Source organism: Pipistrellus kuhlii, unplaced genomic scaffold (assembly GCF_014108245.1).
Source record: "Pipistrellus kuhlii isolate mPipKuh1 unplaced genomic scaffold, mPipKuh1.p scaffold_m20_p_12, whole genome shotgun sequence".
NCBI classification, from domain to species: domain Eukaryota; kingdom Metazoa; phylum Chordata; class Mammalia; order Chiroptera; family Vespertilionidae; genus Pipistrellus; species Pipistrellus kuhlii.
Genome location: NW_023425427.1, coordinates 49295198 through 49305019, shown reverse-complemented (window position 1 = coordinate 49305019; position 9822 = coordinate 49295198).

Genomic DNA, 9822 nt, shown 5'->3' with positions numbered 1-9822 from the left:
ATCATCCATCAGCTGCTTCTTGCACACCCCCTATTGGGGATGTGCCCGCAAGCAAGGTACATGCCCCTGACCGGAATCGAACCCGGGACCTTTCAGTCCGCAGACCGACGCTCTATCCACTGAGCCAAACTGATTTTGGCAACACAGTGTCACTTTTCCCCAGAGGTTTCCAGCTACTGACATCCTCACTGTAACCCTGGGCAGGTGGACACAGAAATAAAGGATGTGCTAGCTTGGCCAGTGATGAGGGTTCGCGTTAGGAAGATGGTAAGAGTTTGAAGCCTTAAGCAGAGGCCTGCATTCTCAGGCAAAAGGTCAGAGAGTGTAGAACTAGTGGTGCTAAGTTGCAAAGCAGTGTTTAAGGAAGGTGCATTTCACAACATGTATAACAAGGATTGAAAGGTGGTGACCTTGACCATGGTCACCATGTGCAGGCATGAAATGAACAAGGGCCTGCGCATGAGTGAGAACAGTGGGACCTAAGAAACAGTCCCAGGAGACAGGGAAGTAATCTGCATGACTAAGAGGAAGGAGAGGCAGAAAGGAAAGACAGAAGGCAGATGCAGCAAGTTGCCACGTATACATTTTACATACTGTTAACAGAGGGTTTTGCTAAACATGAAAACGAATCCTATTGTTAGCTGTGAGGTTCGTAGTTTGGTCTTGCAGGAGTGGTGGTAGTAAAGGTTCATCTATCAGTTAGCTAGAATTTGTCATGGTAACCAACCACTCCAAAATCCCAGTGGTTACGGCCACCCAAGATTGATTTCTCCCTCATAAACGATTTAGCCCAGATCTGCTCCCGCCTTCTCCGAGGTTTGACCCAGGCACAAGCAGCAGCTTATCCAGACCAGGGGAAGCATAGCTCGGTGAGCACGCCATAGCTCTCAGAATCCCTTCCTCATTTTGTTTCATCTTCATTCCATTAGCCAGGGCAGACCCAGGAGTTGACCCTGATGTCTATGGAGGCACGAATTGTATCCCCTTCATAGAAAGAGACACCAGGAAGGGCCCAGGAAGGTGAGTAGCAGTTCTGAATAAAATAAAGCGATCAGCTCCTGGTATGTGTCCCCCTATATTTTTCATTACACAATAGTGAAAGACCACCCCAGGGAAAAAGCACACAGCCAGCATTTCCAGTCACTCCAGATTGCTCTCGCCGGAAATAACTAGCGCTGCTAATACTTTGAGAGACACAGCGTCAGGTAGTTTTTTCCGGGAACCTTTTGCAGTGGAGCCAAAGAGTAGGTGCTCTCCTGCCACTTTTGTGTACCGACTTGCAGGTACTCGGGGAGCACGCACCCCTGCCAGCATACAGACCCCTGCATCCTAACGCCAACCCTCCGGCGTTCCTCCCTGTGAGTACACCATCACTCGTTGCCAGTTGATGGACGTTCAGGTTTTTTCAATTCCACTGTTTAATAAAACGCTGTCCAAAGTCCCTTCCGTGTACACGCTTGCACATCTATCAGACTATTTCCCTTGGACAGCTTCCTAGCTGCGAACTAATTAAAAGGAATATCTTTTTTAAAGTCCTTTTTGATACATCCCTGACGAATTTTATAGCCCACTCTTCCTCTTCCCTCTCCTAAAATGGAGTAGTGGTTACCATGGCAATAGGAAAAAAACCAGGACTCTCGAAGTGCCTAATTTGTCTTGCTCTTCATTTTAACTTGGAAAGTTACATTTCTGTGCCAAGGCTGGCCCGTAAAGCACCTGTCCAGCGTCTCTCCGGGGAGGGGGGCAGTACCCCCTGAGAGCGCCTCCACCCTCCATGGCTCCCCTGCCTCACACATGGGCTCCCCGGTGGTCAGCTGGCAGGGGCTGGCAGAGGCAGGGGGTCCTGGAAGTTGCTCTGTGTAGGAAGACTCCATGACTGAAGAGTGTGCCCTCGGCCTGTAATCTGGAAAGCCACCGCTCATAAAAGAGGCGGTGGATTTATTTTGAGATCAGATTCATTTCTCAAGACTGCCCCGAGGTGTGCTGCATGCGACCTGTGGTCTGGATTTTCTGGAAGAGGCGGACGTGAGGGCCTGGATGAAATGGTACTTCAGGGAGCTTCAGCCGCATTCTAGGGAGGGCCAACTATTTTGAAATCTGACAGAGATCTGGATTCGAAAGCTGGTGGGTAAGACATGATCAGAGATAGTGCACGTGTAACTGGAGGTGTCCCCGTGAGGTGAGTGAGGGACTCATGGGTGGAGGGTGGAGTGCTGGCCTTGGGGCGGGGACAGCTGAGATGAGCAGCAGGAAAGCCCTTTGCGTTACAAGGGCTGGGCCCCTGCAGCTAGGCTTAAGCCACTGTGCCGTGTGCTAATGAACATACCAGGTTGCTTACTGTTTGGGGCAGAAAAAAAATTTACATTCACATTGTACAATGCAGAGTCCTGAGACAATGTGCTTTTCTTTTTTCTTAAGTCAGGGTAGCGCCCTGGAGAGCATTGCTCAGTGGTTAGAGTGTTGACCTCATTTGATTCCTGGTCAAGGACACGTGTTTGGGTTGCAGGTTTGATCCCTGGCCCGCTGGTTGTGACCTTGTGGAAGGCAACCAATTGATGTGTCTCTCTCACATGGATGTTTCTCTCTCTGCTATGTCTCTCTCCCTCTCCCTCTCCCTCTCCTTCTCTCTCTCTCTCTCTCTCTCTCTCTGAAAACCAATGGATAAACTATCCTTGGGAGAGGATTAAAAAAAAAAAAAAGTCAGGGTAGCAAATGAACACATGAGCTCTGGAGAAAATCAGTGTGGGCTGGAGGTGGCTGTGGTGTTTTGTGACCCAGGCTTGTACCTGTTACCTTCCCAGGGTCTAAGTTCTTATTTATAAAATGAGGCAGAGTAGAAGTATCTGAGGGAATGTTTATAAGTCAAAACACATAAAACAGCCGGTATGGTTTCTGCCTAGCACACACAGGCCAGTACATGGTGACTATTTTTAATACGATATATAGTATAATTATTATTTTCAAAAGGCAATAGTATACTTCAGGGTACTTCAGGGTTCAAGCCGTATTATCAAAGGCAAATCCATCCCTTATTGTTGTTCATGCAGAGATGGCTTTATAACCTTGCATGGTTCTAGTGTTCTTGCTGTATAAAAGGAAACTGCAGTATTTCAGTGGCTCAATACCATAAAACGTGTTTTAATGTGTCGGTTAAATGGGCAGTTGCCGGGCTGAGGGTTAACTTTCCTTCACGTGGTGACTGAGAACCCAGGCCTCTTCCCTTTGGTGGTACCATCGTCCTCACATTGCACTGCTGCCAGCAGAGAAGGGAAAAGCACAAGGATCCGTGTGGGGAGTTTTCCACGGGCCTGCCTGGCAGTGGCACATGTCACTCCTCACATCCTGTGGTCTGGAGCTAACTCACGTGGTCACGTCGTAACACAAGAGGCGGGCTGAGCAGCAGGGCCCCTGGCTGGGCAGAGGTGACTGGATCTGGTCCCCTCCCAGCTGGGAAGCAGGCCCCTGGCTGGGCAGAAGTGTCTGGATCGGTTCCTCTCCCAGCTGAGAAGCAAGGCCTCTCAGTGGGCAGAGGTGACTGGATCGGTTCCCCTCCCAGCACGATGCCAGCACAGACAGGCGGTATGAATTTTGGAGAACAGCCAGCCAACTCTAGTTCCAACCTGTGCTCTAGTTCCAAGGCTTGGCCAACAGGAGGTTTAGATGTTTCTGTCCCTGATATTTTAAAGGAAGAAGTGACAAGATTTTGGTGACAGAGGAGGTAAATATAACAAGCAAAAACCTGTTGGAGGATTTTAACTAGTGAGTCTAACTAGTTAGACCAGTGATCACTATAGGACATGGGGCAGGGCAGCACATCTGTGGGCAGAAGACCAGTGAAGGGTCTTGGGAGCAAGAAGAGTTTGAGACAGAGACCTACATGGATGCCTCCTTAAACACTTAGACATACAGAACCTGAGCTTCCATGGACCATCTTCCCTGTACGAAGACACATTATGTTTCTGCCTTTAATTTTGCCTAAATCCATCTGTGATACTGAGCTGTCAAAAATGGATTCTCAGGGTTTACCTTTCCTTAGTGATCAGAAATGGCTAACCAAAATAGGGGTAAAAACCTAGGGAGCTTTCGGAGATGTTTTCTAGAACATGCGTTTCCCAGCTGATGCCCAGTAAACTGTCATATGGTTTGTATGTGCCACCCTGAGTACAAGAGATCTCTTGAAGTCAGCGGGCCCAGGGTCACCCCAGATAAGCCATGCACAACCATGTTGCTTATAACACGCTAGATCCAGTGTCTGTAACATTTTTGCGGTGTGGTGACTTACGTTGGCCTCGCTGTGGAACTGGGAACTAGCTCCTTTTACTTAAATAGGGAGTTAGTCAACCTCAAATGACGCGGAGGAGGTATCTTTCAGACCTCAAATTCCATAAAGGTGTGCTGATGAATGATACGCTTCCTCCATAGCTGCCTGGTTGCCACTTCCTTGGTGTTCTCTCTGTCTAAGTCGGTCTGCCTTCAGTGTGAGGCATCTGTGAGCTTCCCACTCTCAGGAATCTTAAACCTTGACAGAAGATAGTGCCCCCAAGCCATCTTCATTTTGGCTAAACTATTCTACACATCTAAAAATCGCCTGCAATCTCCATCTGCTTGGGTCGCTGTAACAAAGTTCCAGAGTGGCTGAAACAGCAGAACTTTATTTATTACCGTTCCGAAGGTGCCCCTCAGATCAAGGTGCCCCTCAGATCAAGGTTGCAGGAGAGAACCGCTTCCTGGTTTGTGGCCAGCCAGCCACCTTCCCCGTAGGCGCTCTCCCTGGTGCATGCACGTGGAGAAGGAGGCTCTGTCTTCCTTAGAAGCGCACTAATCTCATCATCTAAACCAGCTCATCCCCCACAGGCCCCACCTCCAGATACCATCCTATTAGGGCTTAGGGCTTCAACCTAGGGATTTGGGGGGTCACACGGACATTCAGCCCAGGATACCCGCCTTAATTCCGTGGGTTTTCCTCTACCCAGAAACATACTTAGTGCAGCCAGGGTCCTTTCCGGGCGGAGAAAGAAAAGGTTCGGGCTTATCTCAGTTACTCTACCCTTCCTGTCATGATAACATTAGTCTCGGATTCAGTCAGTGCTTAAACATTTATGACACATCTGGTTGCCAGGCAGTGAGCGGGTTCTGGGAATGCAGAGATTTCTCTGACAGGACCAGTGTCCTCGGAGGCTTGCGGTTAAGGAAGAAAAGGCTCCCAGGGAGCTGTGATAGGAGTTAATATAGGGCACAGTGGGGGCCCGGCCAAAGGAGTGGTCCCTTCTGTGAAGACATGGGGAGAGGGGTCTCATCAGAGGAGCTGTGAGGAGGGCTGGACGGGGCTACATTTATTGTGTGTGTGTGTGTGTGTGTGTCAGTCTGGACAGATTTATGTGGCTCCAAAGTGACCTGGTGTGTGTGGAAAAGCAAGTGCAAACCTTGGCTGGCTGCAGCCTGGGCTGGGTGGGGGCTTAGCCAGAGGTGAAGCTGGGTGTGGAAGCAGGTGCCACATTGGAGAGGATACTGTCCTCTAGGCCAGTGGTGGGCAAACTCCTTAGTCACCAGAGCCAAATATCAATAGTACAACAATTGGAATTTCCTTTGAGAGCCAAATTTTTTAAACTTATTTTAATGCCACTTCTTCAAAATAGACTCGCCCGGGCCGTGGTATTTTGTGGAAGAGCCACACTCAAGGGGACAAAGAGCCACATGTGGCTTGCGAGCCGCAGTTTGCCATCCATGGCTCTAGGCTGAGTTGGGACCAGCACCATCATTAGGTTCTGAGGATGACTAGTTCTGAGGATGACTATGGTTTTCTGCATTTTACGAAGGCCTGAAGAACATACTCAGAAACTCATGGCACATCTTATTTCTGGACCTTGGCAGCTGGGACCTTCATTCCCAGGGGTTTCAACTAGGACCCACCATCTTCTGAGGGTCATGTTGCTTCAGGCCTAGGGGTGCATGCATGGGAAAGTGGGAGGGACATGTGTGGTTTTGCATTCCTTTGTTCAGCAGCTCTGCTTTGCTTTAAACCTTGACCTGGAGAAGATTGAGATCCTCATCCATTCCATCCTGGGGCACTTACACCACCTGGACAAGGTCACTGGCAAGACTGCTCCGAAGCTGCCCTCAGGGTCCACTGCTCTGCCCTCATACTGTCAAGCATACCCTTAGTGCTGGCCCAGGAAAGGAAGCTGGCATGCCTTTTTCTTTTCCTTTTTCTTTTTTAGAGATGTTTGATCTTTCTGAGTCCATTTTCTCATCTGTAAAATAGGAGGAAACACTCCTGGCCTACCAGATAGGATCAGTTCTGCTGTAATTATTTCTAAACCATGAATTTGTTCTAATATGATCAATATATCAGGAAGCAATTTGAGTAGCCTGGGTTTCGTATTTATTTGCGTGAGATTTTTGTCTGCAGGAAACATTAGGTGAAACCGAGCCCAGCTGACTGGAGCTGCCTCAGAAGACAGAAACCCGGACCCACACCCACCACATCCAACATTACAGCTGACCCTCCAAGTTCAGATAACCCTCTTTCCACCACTTCCTAATAACTCCAGCGGCAGCCCATCCGATGCCCATTTCTGCAGCCCAACATGGGGCCTCCTTCAAGGTAAAGTTCAAGATGTTTCTATTACAGTGTTTTTATTACAGTTCTTAATCATTTAATACAAATTCAGACGTGCCACTGTTTCTGTGAAGTTCTTCTGTTTCACTGACAATAAGTTGTGAGGGTTGTTCCCTATTTTCCTGTGAGCGCTGTGGTTTTTGTTGTGTGGTTTTGCATAGGATGGTGATTTTTAAGAACACCTTTGCTGAGTTATTGTGGAACTGATCTTAAAAGATGAAATGTTAGGATGCGTTTGATGAAGGTCTTGGTACAATAGCTATGCATTTTGGGCTTGGAAGCAGAATGATGTTTTCCCATTCATGGGCCAGTCAGTGGTGGCCAGACCACCTGGGAAGAGCCTTTTCAATCGGCATCATCATGGGTCACACCCCGTCAGGCCCCTGGAGGGGACCTGCAGTGGGAAATCCTGCAGCCTGCCCCGTCTCCTCCAGGTACCCTGCACCTGTGGGGAGCTCTTTCTCAGACTCCAGACCCACCGTGTGTGCTTGATGTGGGGTTTGGACTGGGGGACCGTCAGGCTGGCTCCCAGCTCGATTCTGCCCTCAGGGCCCCTGGAGGCAGGCTGGGCAAGGGAGCAGGGTTCTTGCCTCCTGTGTGTTTGCTGTTTCTGCCCTTACCTGGCAGGGGTCCTCAGTTTCAACCTCCAGTTTGTCTGGGCACAGCCAGTACCAGCTGGCAGCACCCACTACTCAGAAGTCTGTGCCCAGGTCCATGGAGGCCTTCTCCAAGCCTCTGGGTCCCCGTCACCCCACCTCTTCCCACCCCTCCGCAGGGTGGCGACTCTTATTCTGCGTTGCCTCAGCATTCCCGGAGCACATTTTCAGTTCCACAAATCCACCATACTGACTTTAACTACTTCCTGCATCAGATTCTCTCTGGGGAGGTGTTTGGGGCGGTTTTTTAGTCTTTTCCTCCCAGATCCTGGCTGGTACGGGATGGAAGGCTTGGTAATTCAGTGTCAGTGGGCGCAGTGGTACAGAGCGAAGGGTGGGGTGGCTGGTGGGTGGCTGGGATTGGATGGGCCTGCCTGAGAAGCAGGAGACCAGAGACCTCACACCAGGGTGCTGCGCCAGCGATATTGAGATGGAGGACGTGGGCCAGGGCGCCCCAGCTCTGCCATTTACAGCTGTTTCTCCCACAGCTGCTTTAGTCCCTTTGAGTCTGAATGGGAAAAGTCAATGATGATGTCAGTATCAGGGTTTGTGATGGGAGTCGATGAGATGACGCGTACAACGTGTGCGTGGTGATGGCTGCCCTGAAGGGTTTTCCATTGCGATGGGGCCGCTGCCTGTATGGCCCTGCTGGGATGGGGGTGGGGGGGAGGGCCTAAGTCTGGGCAGAATGGTGCTGCAGTACTCCACGTTCAAGACCTCCCAGTCAACACCCCCAAACCCTGGCAATTCTGGGCGGCATGGACCCTAACAAATGAGGAAAATGCCTGGGGACCTATGGCTGGTAAATGACAAAGCTCAGATTAGAGGGTCATTTTTAATAGGAGACTCAGTACACGTTTCTTTATAGGAAAAGCGGAAACACACACACACACACACACACACACACACACAGAGATGCTTTGATGCTTGACTCAAAGTGAGAGAGGAGGAGTTTGACTAGCCATTTGAAGGAGAACTCTGTACCTTGGAATTATAGTCATGCTTTGCTTTGGAGTGTGCAGCTCGAGTGTTTTGCATTTAAAGAGAAAAGTGCAGTGAACATAATGCAGTGAGTGGCTGGCTGAAGGACTGCTGATGTGGAAGGGGACTCCCGCAGGAAGCCTGCTGGTCACACGCAGGTCCCGCTGGCGTGCACTTGACTTGGGGGCAGGGCCACAGGGCAGGGCTGCAGGCGTTTTGAAGTGGTTGCCCCAGAGCTGCTAAATAGGGGATCACTGGTTATGAGGATGCAATTGTCATTGCCACGGCCCTTTTCTCCTCAACTCACGGGGAAGTTAAATGATTTTTTTTTTTTTTTTTTTTTTAATAAACTGCAGTTAATCCTTGCTTTAAGAGCATCTGGCACATGCCAAAACCGGTTTAGCTCAGTGGATAGAGCTGAAAGGTCCCAGGTTCGATTCCTGTCAAGGGCATGTACCTTGGTTGCGGGCACATCTCTAGTAGGGGTTGTGCAGGAGGCAACTGATCAATGTTCTAACTCTCTCTCTCCCTTCCTCTCCGTAAAAAATCAATCATATATATGAGCACCTAGCACAGAAAAGTATGGGCTCATAATTAGGAAATGAATTTTGTGTGTGTCTTTAATGGAAGAAGACTTTGTATTATAAAAGAAACCCAACATGTGTTGCTTTCAATAACAAGCTATCATCCTGCATTTAAATTGACCCAAACAGTACAGTTTATTAAAAGCTGACTATGTGCCAGGCAGTGTATAGGTGCTGGGGTCATATCCCTGAGCAGGTTACAGATTCCTACCTGTGTGGATCTACTTGTGTGGATCTTCCAGTCTTCTCTGGGAAGAAGCCATAAATATTATGCAAATACCAATGTACATAGAGAATAAGTAAGATGAATGCTGTGAATGAAAAAGGAGAGGAAGGTAAGGGACATAGGTGTCTGAGTAAGGAGTGTATTCGATGTGCCCAAAAGGAATAGATTTACATGAAGTTACAGTGGGCATTGTGAAGGCTGAGTATGATCCATGAGTTTTCAGAATGTATTTATTACTAGGCCTAGTCACCTGTTAACAGCCATTGTTTCAAGTCCGATATAAAAATCTTTTTCTTCTGTCTGTGACACAGCCTGGTTTCTCTGAAGATATGATAGGCCTAGGGTAATCATTAACTTTTGTAATCTATTGTGATTTATGCAGCTTCTGATTTAATTGGAAAAATTTGGAATACATTTACTAATATGCTGGCTATTACGTGGTATGGCACATCTACAGATTAATTGCTCTTTGTAAATTAATGCTTGTTTCTTTATTATTTTCTCAAATAGATTTCCTAGGGGCATTTTTCAAGGAACAAACAACTCCCTTTTAATGGTGGGTGGGAAAAATCTATTAAATTCGTATTTGGCCAAATGTAGGTAAGCAGCTGTGGGATTAGGGTTGCAAATTTAATTCGAAATCAATTCCTTTTACTTTTCTCTCACCTGCATTGCTAAAGGGACCCATTTTCTAAGACCTCTGAGAAATCTGGCAGTGTTTTCTACTAGGGTTAGAATTTATTCATCAAATGTATG